This window comes from Podarcis liolepis (assembly GCF_965112155.1).
Source record: "Podarcis liolepis genome assembly, chromosome: 13".
NCBI classification, from domain to species: Eukaryota; Metazoa; Chordata; class Lepidosauria; order Squamata; family Lacertidae; genus Podarcis; species Podarcis liolepis.
The window spans coordinates 19,621,359-19,632,333 of NC_139573.1; the positions used below are offsets into that span (position 1 = coordinate 19,621,359).

At 49.2% G+C, this 10,975-nt stretch overlaps 1 protein-coding gene across 1 annotated transcript in view; it reads right to left on the reverse strand.

Moving 5' to 3' along the window:
• CACNG7 (calcium voltage-gated channel auxiliary subunit gamma 7) overlaps window positions 1-3,215 on the reverse strand; it is a 47,242-nt gene extending 44,027 nt beyond the window's left edge. The window contains exons 1-2 of the mRNA XM_083471765.1: window positions 2,940-3,215; window positions 1,617-1,870 (exon numbers count right to left, since the gene is read on the reverse strand). The gene's annotated coding sequence lies outside the window, so the exon portion shown is untranslated. The remainder of the gene's footprint in view (window positions 1-1,616; window positions 1,871-2,939) is intronic.
• Window positions 3,216-10,975: the final 7,760 nt, after the last annotated feature.

Sequence of the window (10,975 nt, forward strand, 5' to 3'; positions counted from 1 at the left end):
CACCATTGGATAACCTAGACAGATTGATGTTAAAAGGATTGAAGAGGAGCTCTTGCTTGCTTGCACTCTCTCTCTCTCTCTCTCTCTCTCTCTCACACACACACACACACACACACACACACACAGTGCTGTAGAAAATCACAGGTACATGCATTACATACCAGTGCAACACCTTGACAAAGGTGTCAAAGCTACCCTAATGCTGCATGCTGTATTTAAACAGAACAAAACCAGTGAAACATACTAGTGCTATGTTGGAAGTGTGCTAAAGGGACAGTACCAAACTACGGGCTGGAATCACTCTCCTAACATAGAACACTGTTTTTAAATCACAGACATCCTGCCTGCCAGGCAGTGCAGTGCACAGAGAAAGGTGCAGAATGAATTTACATCCAGCAATCCTCTCTCTCTCTCTCTCTCTCTCTCTCTCTCTCTCTCTCTCTCTCTCTCTCACACACACACACACACACACACACACACACACACACACACTATACTGGTGCAGCATACGGCTCATCTAAATTAGCAGTTCTGGCTGTTTTGCAACACACATACAAAATGCATTTAAAGGGATTTGTATCTACTAGGCGTCAAAAAATAAATAGGAAGATGGGTGTAGTGTTGTATAAAGGCATGAACCCACACTGCTCCGTATGTAATGTTATAGTTGAAAAGGTTTAACTGAAGGCAGCTGTTCGAAATCAGTTTTGTGTTTGTGCTTGGCTCTACAGAAAGCCAGAGAAATCTACGGAAAGGACGCTGAACCGTACATGCTTACTAGGTGTAACGGGAATCACACACACTGAAAAACATGAGATTTCATATGAAGTGACATGCAGTGTTTTGTATTGACTATACGCACATATATGTACTAGCAAGGGAAGTTCCCACCTGCACAGACTCCACATCTCTGGGGGAGAGGAGGATTATGCCAATAAAAAAATGCTTCCCATGCACCTCAGTGTAATAACAGAACCGCACAGAAACGAGTTAAGGATGTGTGTTCTCTTCACTAACTTATTACCAAAGAATCCAAACACATCATCGCCAGTCTGTGCTGTTATGTACCAGAGAAAACCCAGCCTTCATCCAAGAGGATCTGAAGGAATTCACTAACACACCAACCAGAGGGCTTAAAAGTTAAGCATCTGCAATGCACATCAGGTGCTACAAAACAGCCATTCCGCTGCCCCTCACGGAAAGGCCACAAGCTCACACCCAGGCCAAAGTTGTCCAAAGTAACACAACACTGGGCGAATCATCCAGAGTGGGAACGCCAAAGAGCAGCATGACATTAGCGAGATTCTCTTTTACTTAGGGCCAGCCAAGCAGGTTACAAGCTTCTTAACTGCACAGAACTCCGGGGCTGCCGGGGAAGAGTCCTGTGTAACTCTGAGGCTTCCATCCTCTTAGAACTATTAGCTGATCTGAGCCATGATAACCCCTCTCCTCATTCTGGGTCTCTAATGCAGATGGACACACAGAGAGAGCAACCTGCCTTGAAGCGAAGGGAAGGCGATTCCCAAGCAGGACAATGTAGCAGCTGTGTTACTAGCAGGGATTTCAGCGCACTGTTGGGAAGGGAGGTGGGCTAAGACGGGGTCTGTATCTCTCACCTTGCTGTTAGAATCCCACCGGAGCTTTGAGATCCTTGCTCTTCCACCGCACCTGCATCGCTTTCCTGCTTTTTATTCTTAGTTATCTCTCCTTTTTCTCTCGCTCCAACCTTCCAAGGGGTGGCTGGGAGTTGGGATGGGATGGCACCCGTTCCCTCTTTCTTAAGGGAGGGTATCTTCTTGAAGGGCCGGTGACTACGCGACCCCCAAGCGACGATGGGTCTCTATCGCGGAAGGCCCCATCCAGAAGTTTGCTTCATCCAAAAAGTGGGAGAAGGAGAAGAAGAGGAGGAAAGAGAGAGAGAGAAAGAGAGAGATGGATGAGAGGAGAAGGGGCTGCAGTCTTCTTCGAGGAGGGGGGACACGGCAGAATGAAAGAGGGAGAAGAAGGAGGGAGCTCTGGGAAGGGGGGGGGGCGCGACGAATGCAGCAGCCAGCCGCGGTTCTGTGGGGTGGGAGCAGGAGGGCGAGCTGGCGGTGGTCAATATGGAGCTGGGGGCCGGAGGAGCCGAGCTGGGGGGCCGGAAGAAGGAATGCAGCAGGAGCAGCAGGAGGGAGACGGGGAATGACAGGATGAAAAAGGGAGCCAAGCGGACGAATGCAGCAGGGGGAAGAAGAAGGGAGCGCGCGAGCAGACGACAGAACGAGGGACGCAGAAGGAGAGGAGGGGAAGAGGCAGAGGGGCGAAAAGAGGGGTGCAGGAGAGGGGGGAGGCAGAGGGGGGTTGAAAAGGGGTGCAGCGGATGGGGAGGGGCAAAGGGAAGCCCTCGAAGGGACGAAGGAATCGGGGACGCGGAAAAGGGGGAGAGAGAATCGAAGAGGGATCCCGGCAGAAGGAGAGAGAGGGAAGGAAAGGAAGAGGGTCCGGAGGAGGAGGCGGAGGAGAGGGGAGTGCTATTGGGGGGGGTGTTTCCAGGCAGGAGGCAAAGGACTGAAAAAGCCACGCAATGGCGAGAGGCTGGGGGGGGCAAGGGAATGCAGTAGCAGAGAAAGGGAGAACGAGCGAGTGGGGAGCGATCAGAAATCGCAGCAGGAGGAAAACCCGTTTGGGGGGGGGAGTCAGGGAGCGCAGCAGAGATGCGGGTAAAAGAGGGAGGGGGAGAATTAAATCAATAAGTCCCAGTTGGGGGAAAGGAGGGTCTCCCTCAGCCAAAGATAGCCTCGTTATCTGGAGGGCGACCCCCAAAAGGGGGGGAGAGAAGGGTGGCTGTGCGGGGGGGGAGGGATCGTTGGATGGAAAAAGAGAGCGGGCGAGGGGGGCTGCGGTGGAGGCGCGCCGGAGGAGGGAGGAGGAGGGAGCCCGAGAGAGAGAAAGGCTGCTACCGATTTTGTCCTGGGGGGCTTCGATCGGGCAGTGATGCCGCAGTCGGGTGCCGAGAGGTGGCTGCCTGTCTCTCGGTCCCCCTCCCTCCTGCTTTCCCCCTCTCTCCCTCTCCCTCTCACACACTCGCACACTCACACGCACGCACACAAACACACAGGCTGGCACGCACAGGGCGCCCCCGCGGCCGGATCCCGCACGATCACGGGATCCGCTTGGCTGGGAACTGACGAGGGGCGCGAGGAGAATTCACAATCGCCCCAGCCCAGGACACACACACACACACACACACACACACACACACCCCAGCCCGGCTCCCTGCAGCTGGCCGTGATGTCAGAGGGACCACTCTTAAAGGGACACGACGCCCCGGCTTCCCGCCCCGACCTCGCCAGCCGGGGGGAAAGTGGGCTCGTCTGCTGGGTGGTGTGTGTGAGAGAGAGACAGAAAGCGGATAGATCTGAATAGGAGAGGAACGCACAGGACAGATAGCAAGCGAGCAGGATGCAGCGGTGAATATCCGAAACGTGGGGAATGTCGACATTCTCCATACGTCTGACACTCGCGGTAACATTCGCTCTGCCCGCATTCACATGTGTGTGGAGCGCGCGTGTGTTGGTCTAGACTGTCGACAGTCAGATATAAAAGTCAGCCTTCACCAAATTTCGGACAATGAGCTAGCCTGGATGTCTGCGTATGTTTTGGTACACACACACACACACACACACACACACACACAACACACGTGTGCCTTAGTGCGGGCATCTGAGCCCAATACATTCACAAAACCGACCTGGGATTGTCAGCATTTCGTCTATGAAGGCGAAGAGTTAACCAATGTTTAGACAGTCATTGTAGCCTATGGAGGTGTTTTTTTCCTCTTGGTACCTGTCATATACGGTACAACAACTATCATTAGCATCATCGTCATTATTACCTTTATCAGCAGCACCAAAGATTCACAGCTGATGCTGCTGGGATAATGCCAAGTAAATACAGTTCGTTAAAAATGTTAATGATAACAAAACGAGACACCCACAACTGGCACCTGCGCCTTAGAACACCACCTTGTTTTCTGCACACCTCTATGAAATGCACGTAACTCTCCTTCTCACCACCACGCGGGCGCGGAGTCCCCCTTAGTGTGAGCATCAGGATGGGTGGCGAAGGGAGAAAAGAGGTTTTGTAATGAGCCTTCATACGAGGAGTTCCTAGGACTGGCCGTGAGGGGACTGAGCGCCGATGCTCTCTGGAGCCAGAAATCCTGAAAAGGGGAGGGAGATCTGGCTTGGCTTTCTCCCCCCCCCCCTTTTTTTTTTGTAGTCTCGGTTCCTGAGGTCTCTTCGGAAGCTGAAGGGACTCCAGCCTAAGTCAGGAGGGCTCCTGGTCTCTCTCCATGACAGCTTCGTTCAGTACACAACAGAAGATAATCCTGTTGACCCACAAGAAATGACCCAATCCCATATTATGGCAAAACCTTTATCAGATCCTCATTAGATATCATGGCCTTATGAAGCTAAATGCCATAGTTATTAATATGAGTTTTGGTCACGCTGGAAGCTTCAGATTCCTTGGATCTCCAAGTGGTAATCTAGTGAGTTCACAGAACTGGGTTTTTGGGTTCCCTTCATATGTGGAGGAAGTAAATGGGAAGAAACTGGGAGAGGAACAGCTGTTGACAACTGGGAGGCAAGAAACTGGGAGACGAGCCAGCAGCTGCCGTAGCTGAGGATGATGGGAGTTGTAGTCTCCAAGACGTCTGAGGGTCACCTGGTTGCGGAAGCCTGAGTCACAGGAGAGACACATCAGTGGGTTTTAAAAATTTATTGTTGTGATTTATTCATCACCTTCCGCACATGTCCCAAGGCGATGCACAAAATAGGATTGAAACAGCTAAATAGCAGTTACAAAAATAAACAGAAACAATGTAGAATGAACACAGTATGAGAGACACTTATTATCCAGCTGGGTGCAGCAAAAATGTCTCCTGGGGAAATGTAGAGAGTGGGCTCCCGGCCTATCTCAACAGGGGGCGCTGTTCCACAGAGCAGGGGCAGCCACACTGAAACGTTTGGAGCTGAGCTTCTGACCATTGCAGGAAATAGGAGCCAATGCTCAAGCAAAGTGGCAACAGGTAAAGGGCCCCAGGGGCTGATGGGAAGTGAGGGCCTGAGACAGTGGGAGCAAGCTGTAGGAGCTTGTGGGAGCCCGAAGAGCTATGAAATTGATGGGGCTGGGTGGGAAGGAAGAAAGGGACTGAGATTCGGGTAGATACAGCTGTAGGGGTGAAGGAAGAAGGAGGGTCTGTTTCAACATTTCAGCATGCTTTAATCTGATCCTCTGTGTGTGGGAGCTAGGACTATTCAGGGCCCACACTTTGCACGTGCTCAGAGGCACTCTTTTTAGTACAGTGGTACCTCGGGTTACAGATGCTTCAGGTTACAGACTCTGCTAACCCAGAAATAGTACCTCAGGTTAAGAACTTTGCTTCAGGATGAGAACAGAAATCGTGTGGTGGCCGCGAGAGGCCCTATTAGCTGAAGTGGTACCTCAGGTTAAGAACAGTTTCAGGTTAAGAACGGACCTCTGGAACGAATTAAGTTCTTAACCCGAGGTACCACTGTACTATTTCATACAATCACATGCCTCTTGAATTTTTGCATGCCATGTATTTGTTTAAAAAGCAACACAAACACACAGCCCTGCTAGGGAAAAAAGAAGTTGCCAACTTTGCATTTATTTGTTTGTTAACTGTATACCTGCACCTTTCCTCCCAAAGGAGCCTAGAGCCGCAAACAACAAATGATAAAAAACCCCTCTTTAAAACAGTTCCAAATGTAGACTGTAGAAACATGCAAACATTCCCCAGTAAGCCTTCAATGAACTTCAAACCACAACCAGGTACTCAAAGAATCTGAAAAGATAAGATACCACAAAACCCCAATTTGCAAACCTGTCCCCTCCAGAAGGCAGCCGGGCCTTCCCATTCTGTTGCAGAACTGGGCTTCTTTGGTACCAGGTGCTGCAAAAACACCAAATGGCGTCCATTCCTCGCCTTGAGGCATTTTGAGTGGGCGAATGTAGAGATATATTTATCATCAGACAGTAACAGAACAGAAGCCTCCTTTTATCCTTCTCCCCCCACAGCCCACAAACTCAGCCTCCCTCTGCTCCAGTGACAGAGATGAGGGAAGATGGAGAGAAATCTCAGAGCTGGTGAGACTGTAAACAGTCAGCAGGAGGAAGGTGGCCAAAGGGTAGGCTGGAAACTGCAAAAGTTTTGAGTTGTTTCTGCAGAGGGTATTTAAAAATCTCCAACTCCTTCTGTGAGATACGATAGCCTGAGATATTTAATTTGTAAAATTAATGTCTCAAATATGCAAACACAAAGACACAAATCACCTCCTTTATTAAAATCAATAACATGAATACAAAAACAACATATTCCTTGATCTGTGGTTGACATACTCCTCTGTTATTCTGTTCTTTAATCAAATGTGTGATCAACCAAGCTGTTTACTCTTAACTCTTCATCTATGCCCCCAAAACTGAGAGGTTTTTTAAAAAAGAAATAAAGAAAAAGATGCAGAGGTAATCTTCTCAGGGTTGTTGCCACAGTCATACATCACTTGCTTGCAAACCCCTTTGGATCATGCAATGAGGTCATCATTGTGCGTCATGAGAGGCAGCTGCCACCACCCTGTGACACTTCCTTCTCCTTGCCTTCTCCTTCAGTATTGTGATGTCATCACACCCAGCATGTCCAGGGCCCTGATCCATTTCCTTGACTGTTGCTTGTTAATGGCAGCCAGAGAAACACTGAGTGTGATTGCCACTGCTTTATGAGTATTATTAATAATAATAATATTTATACATTGCTTTTCAACATAAAAGAAATCTGTAAAACCTAATAAAGCAACAATATGAGAGCAATTAAGACCAGTCGAACAAATCATTAAGCAATGAAAATAAAGCATGTAAAATCCAGGGATTCTGCATAAAACAAAAGCTGCCATTTTAAAAAAATCATCCCTTCCTTCCTTTCTTCTTTTCACACCATCTATGTGCATGGTGCTGTACAAATAACAAGTTTGAAAGGACTCAGCCCCGAAGGACTTAAAATCTAAAAGAGACTCAGGGAAGCAGCAGGTGAAGGGGGCAAATGGAGACGTGAGGAGGCAAGGGAAGAATATGTGATTGCATCAATTAAATGTTCTTTAGCTTAGGGCCTGGGCAGCGGGAGAGCCAAAGACTTTGTGGGAAATGTGAGGTTTGGACTTGAAGCAAACAGGACTGATGGTCACACAGAGGCGTTATGGGAGGTGATTCCAGGCATGGGCAGCAGCAAGAGAAAGTGGGTAGAGTCCATTCAGGGTGCAGGAGACCCTTGGACGACTGAGCATGGTAGAGTTGGTTGGGCGAAGATCACAGGAAAGGGCCTTCTAAACTAAGTTCGTGAAATCCCACCTAAAAGAGAGTAGAAATGGGGGTTGGAGGAGCCCTCTGGAATGTGTGCTTATGCTTTGAGATCTTCAGACAAAGGGTGGTATACAAATTTAATAAATAATAACCAGGGGGCCACAGCAAGCAAGGCCCTGTTCCTGGCATCCAGCAATCAGATCTAACCTGGCAGCAGCTCCAGTACTCAGGAAGGCTCAATTGCCCTGGTGACTTTTTCTACTACTCAATGGCATCTTCCCTATATCATCTACTTTGGGCTACAGATTCATAGAGAGATACATTGGTTTATCAAAGGTCGGAGCAGCAATATGTAACCGGAGTAACAATCACACAATGACAACATGGCGAAAGTGAGTGAGTTGTAAGTTGATGGCAGCCACAAGTGTCCCATCCCTGCATCCTGCCCGTACCTCATTTGAGCCTGTGCATGCTACCAACCAGAGATAACAGCTGTGCCTGTTCGCTCCCCCCCCCCCATATTTCAGCAGTATCCCATCATGATACTGCTGGGGTTAACATTTGACATTTTGCTAGAGTGAGCTACCACTGTAGAGAGGCGTCAGTGTTTAGCCTCCCTCCCCAGGGTTTCTAGAAGTGGGTGAATGCATCAGAAATTTGAGTGGGTGGGTAAATGCATTGAGTCCCTTGGGCACACAGAGATGAAGTGCATGGGCATGAAAGCTAAGGTGCCATGTAGGGCACAGCCTGCCATTTTAACACATACCACAGTTCCCAAGGATAGCATATTGTCAACCCCGTTTTTCACATCTAGGGAGCTCATAGCTAAGAGGAAATTTGAGTAAAGATGTGATGCTTGTGGGAAAGACTCAAAAGCATTTCCTCCCTATGAAATGGGGAGATGTGGGTATTTGGGGCGGAGGTGATTGGGGTTTATATCTTGTGAGCAAGTTTCTGTTTCAGAAGGATGAACGAAATAAGTTTTAAAAGAAGTGACTTGAGCTAATATTGTTACTCAGCCAATTCACACTGCCTGCAAACCTGTTGGTTCCAAGCTTCATAGGTGGTAATGTTAGTGATGACAGCATCGCTACCATGTTGGATTTGGCGGCTAAGCAATCAACACTCTTTGGTGTTAGAAATGTACTTTCAGAAGTTGCAGAGCATAGGCCATCTTGATGTGTTTCGGTCCAGAAAGGCAGTCTGGGAGTCTGGCAAGCATATTGCTCCTACAACAGGGATGGGGAACCTGTGCCCTCCAGATCTCATTGACTCCAACCCATATCGGCCCCAGCCACCCAAGCCAATCTTCAGGGATCACGAGACTGTATTCGAAGGGCGTGGAAGCTCCATCCCAAAGGCCAGACTTGGCCCACCAGAGGTCTCTGTTTGGCTTGCAAGGCCATGTCCCTCCAAACCATGCCCACTTGCTCCACATTTGATGATGTACGTGATGTCAGGTGTGGGGCAAATACTGATGTGGCTGAAATGGAACAACTGTGAGCTCCAGGATTGTTCCTTTGCTGCTGGAGCAAGGAACGCTCCCACTGCTCATCTCTTGGCTTTCAGAGGTTCAAAGAGCAGCTCAGAGCTGTTTGCAAAAGGGCTTTCAAAAAGCCCCTACACTGCACTTTGAAGTTGCAGCAATCTGAACTTCAACACACAGCATCATCTGATGTTGTAGTGACACTAGGTGATTGACAGGTGTGTAGCCCTACCCATGTATCAAATTTGCCCCCTCCCCAGCCCACCCTAGGGTTGGGGGATATAAGGGTCTGGCATGCTGACTAGAAAACATTTGCAAAGGTTGCTATAGGGCTTCTTCATCTCTTGGCTTGCACAAATCTTTTAGAGCAGGGAGTCTGTCCCATCAATCTTGGCCACTGTGGCCAATGGCTAAGGATGATGGAAAAGGTACAGGTGTCTCCCCACATATGCGCATTTGACCCGTGAGTGACCACATATATATGCGGGGCTGGGAAATAATTGAATCAATTTAAACTGCAAAAAGGCACACAAAAAGGGTGAAAATGGCCAAAGAACAGTGAGAAAGCTGCAAAAATGGAGCAAAAAGAGCAATCCCAAGGACTTTGGAGTGCCAATATATTTCTGAATCACAGCCAGGCACTCCGGGGTACCCCCCCATTGCTGTTTCCACATCATCAGCGATGAGGAAGACCGAGAGCCACCATTGCCACCATTCATGCCAGTCTGCTAAGTGCTGCTGGTTTTTCAAGGGTTCCCAGTGGTTTTGAGGGTGTTTGCAGGCTTTTCGGATTATGTTCACCACTACACGTGATTTCACAAATATGTGCGGTAGCCGGGAACGTAACGTAACCCCCGTGTAAGTGGGGAGATGCCTATATGTGCACATGAAACACAGAAGGTTATAACTGCCCCCTTGCCAAACTATGAAAGCTCACGAACGAAAGAAGTAGTTGTTCCCTTGCCCCTTTGGGGGCTGGCTCAGACCTTGCCAGTCTGCGATGCTGCTTAAGGCCTCGCCCTCTCCTGTTGCCCATTAAATGCCTTGTCTGCCTGTTCCCAATCTGACCATCACCCTTCTTAAACTATTCCCCCACAACGAGAGCCAGGCGCAATTGTGAAGGAGCTCTGGAAAGTCAAATTTTGAAAAGAAGATTGGGGGGGGGGAGAGAAGAGCAAGGGCGGGTGTCAGATAACACTGAACTCAGCACCCAGAGCTCAAAGTGCTGAATTGCCTTCTCTCTCTCTCTCTCTCTCTCTCTCTCTCTCTCTCTCCTCCCAAGTACATTTTCCTCCTCTAATAGCTTCATGTTTCCCTTTGCTCAGCTGTCACAGCTCACGTCCCCTTCAAAGACTCTGCTTTGAAACACAACATTATTTATTGAACAGGCAATTTGCCGGGGATGGGAGGAAGTGGGGGGAAAGAGGTATCCCTGCCCAGTCCTGCAGATGACCCTTGATCCCTGGACACCCATAAACCAACAGGCAGTTGGCCTTTCCTTCTGGTTTTCCCCAAAACCCCTGGCACAAAACTGTTCAAAACATCTCTCATTTCCTTGCGGCGTCCCTGGGTTCCCTGCGTTTTCGCGATTTGCCGACAACAATGTGCAGCAGCAGCAGCAGCAGTTGCTGAAGATTGCTGCAGCGCCCAACAAATCCTGGAATGCCACTGTTAACTCCAACTCAAGGCAAGCCCAAGGCATTTTGCTGCCTGAGGCAAAAGATGAGAGGCCCCTCTCACCCATTCCATGCTCGGAAGCCGACCAGACTGGTTGTTGAATCTCAGTGGATGAGACAACGTCCTCCAGAATATCTCAGGGCAAAAGACTTGCTTAGGGGGCACAGGGCAGGCTGTGTGTGACACATAGCTTTGCCATCCCAGCAGCTCACCGCTGACCCCAACACCTATATCTGCTGCTAGAGGCTGCCACCACATCCTGCCTAATAGTAGAGCTGGCCCTGGCTCCCACTCTCCCTTAGTGACCAGGAACAGCAGGAGTTACTAAGAATTTAAATGGCCTGGTTCATAGGCTCCCAACATGAATGAGCATAAATGTATGGCAGGCCTGTGGATGGGTGAGTCTAGTAGGCAGGTGCCCTGGAAGCAAAGGTTTTTTTTTTTCCAAAAAAGGAT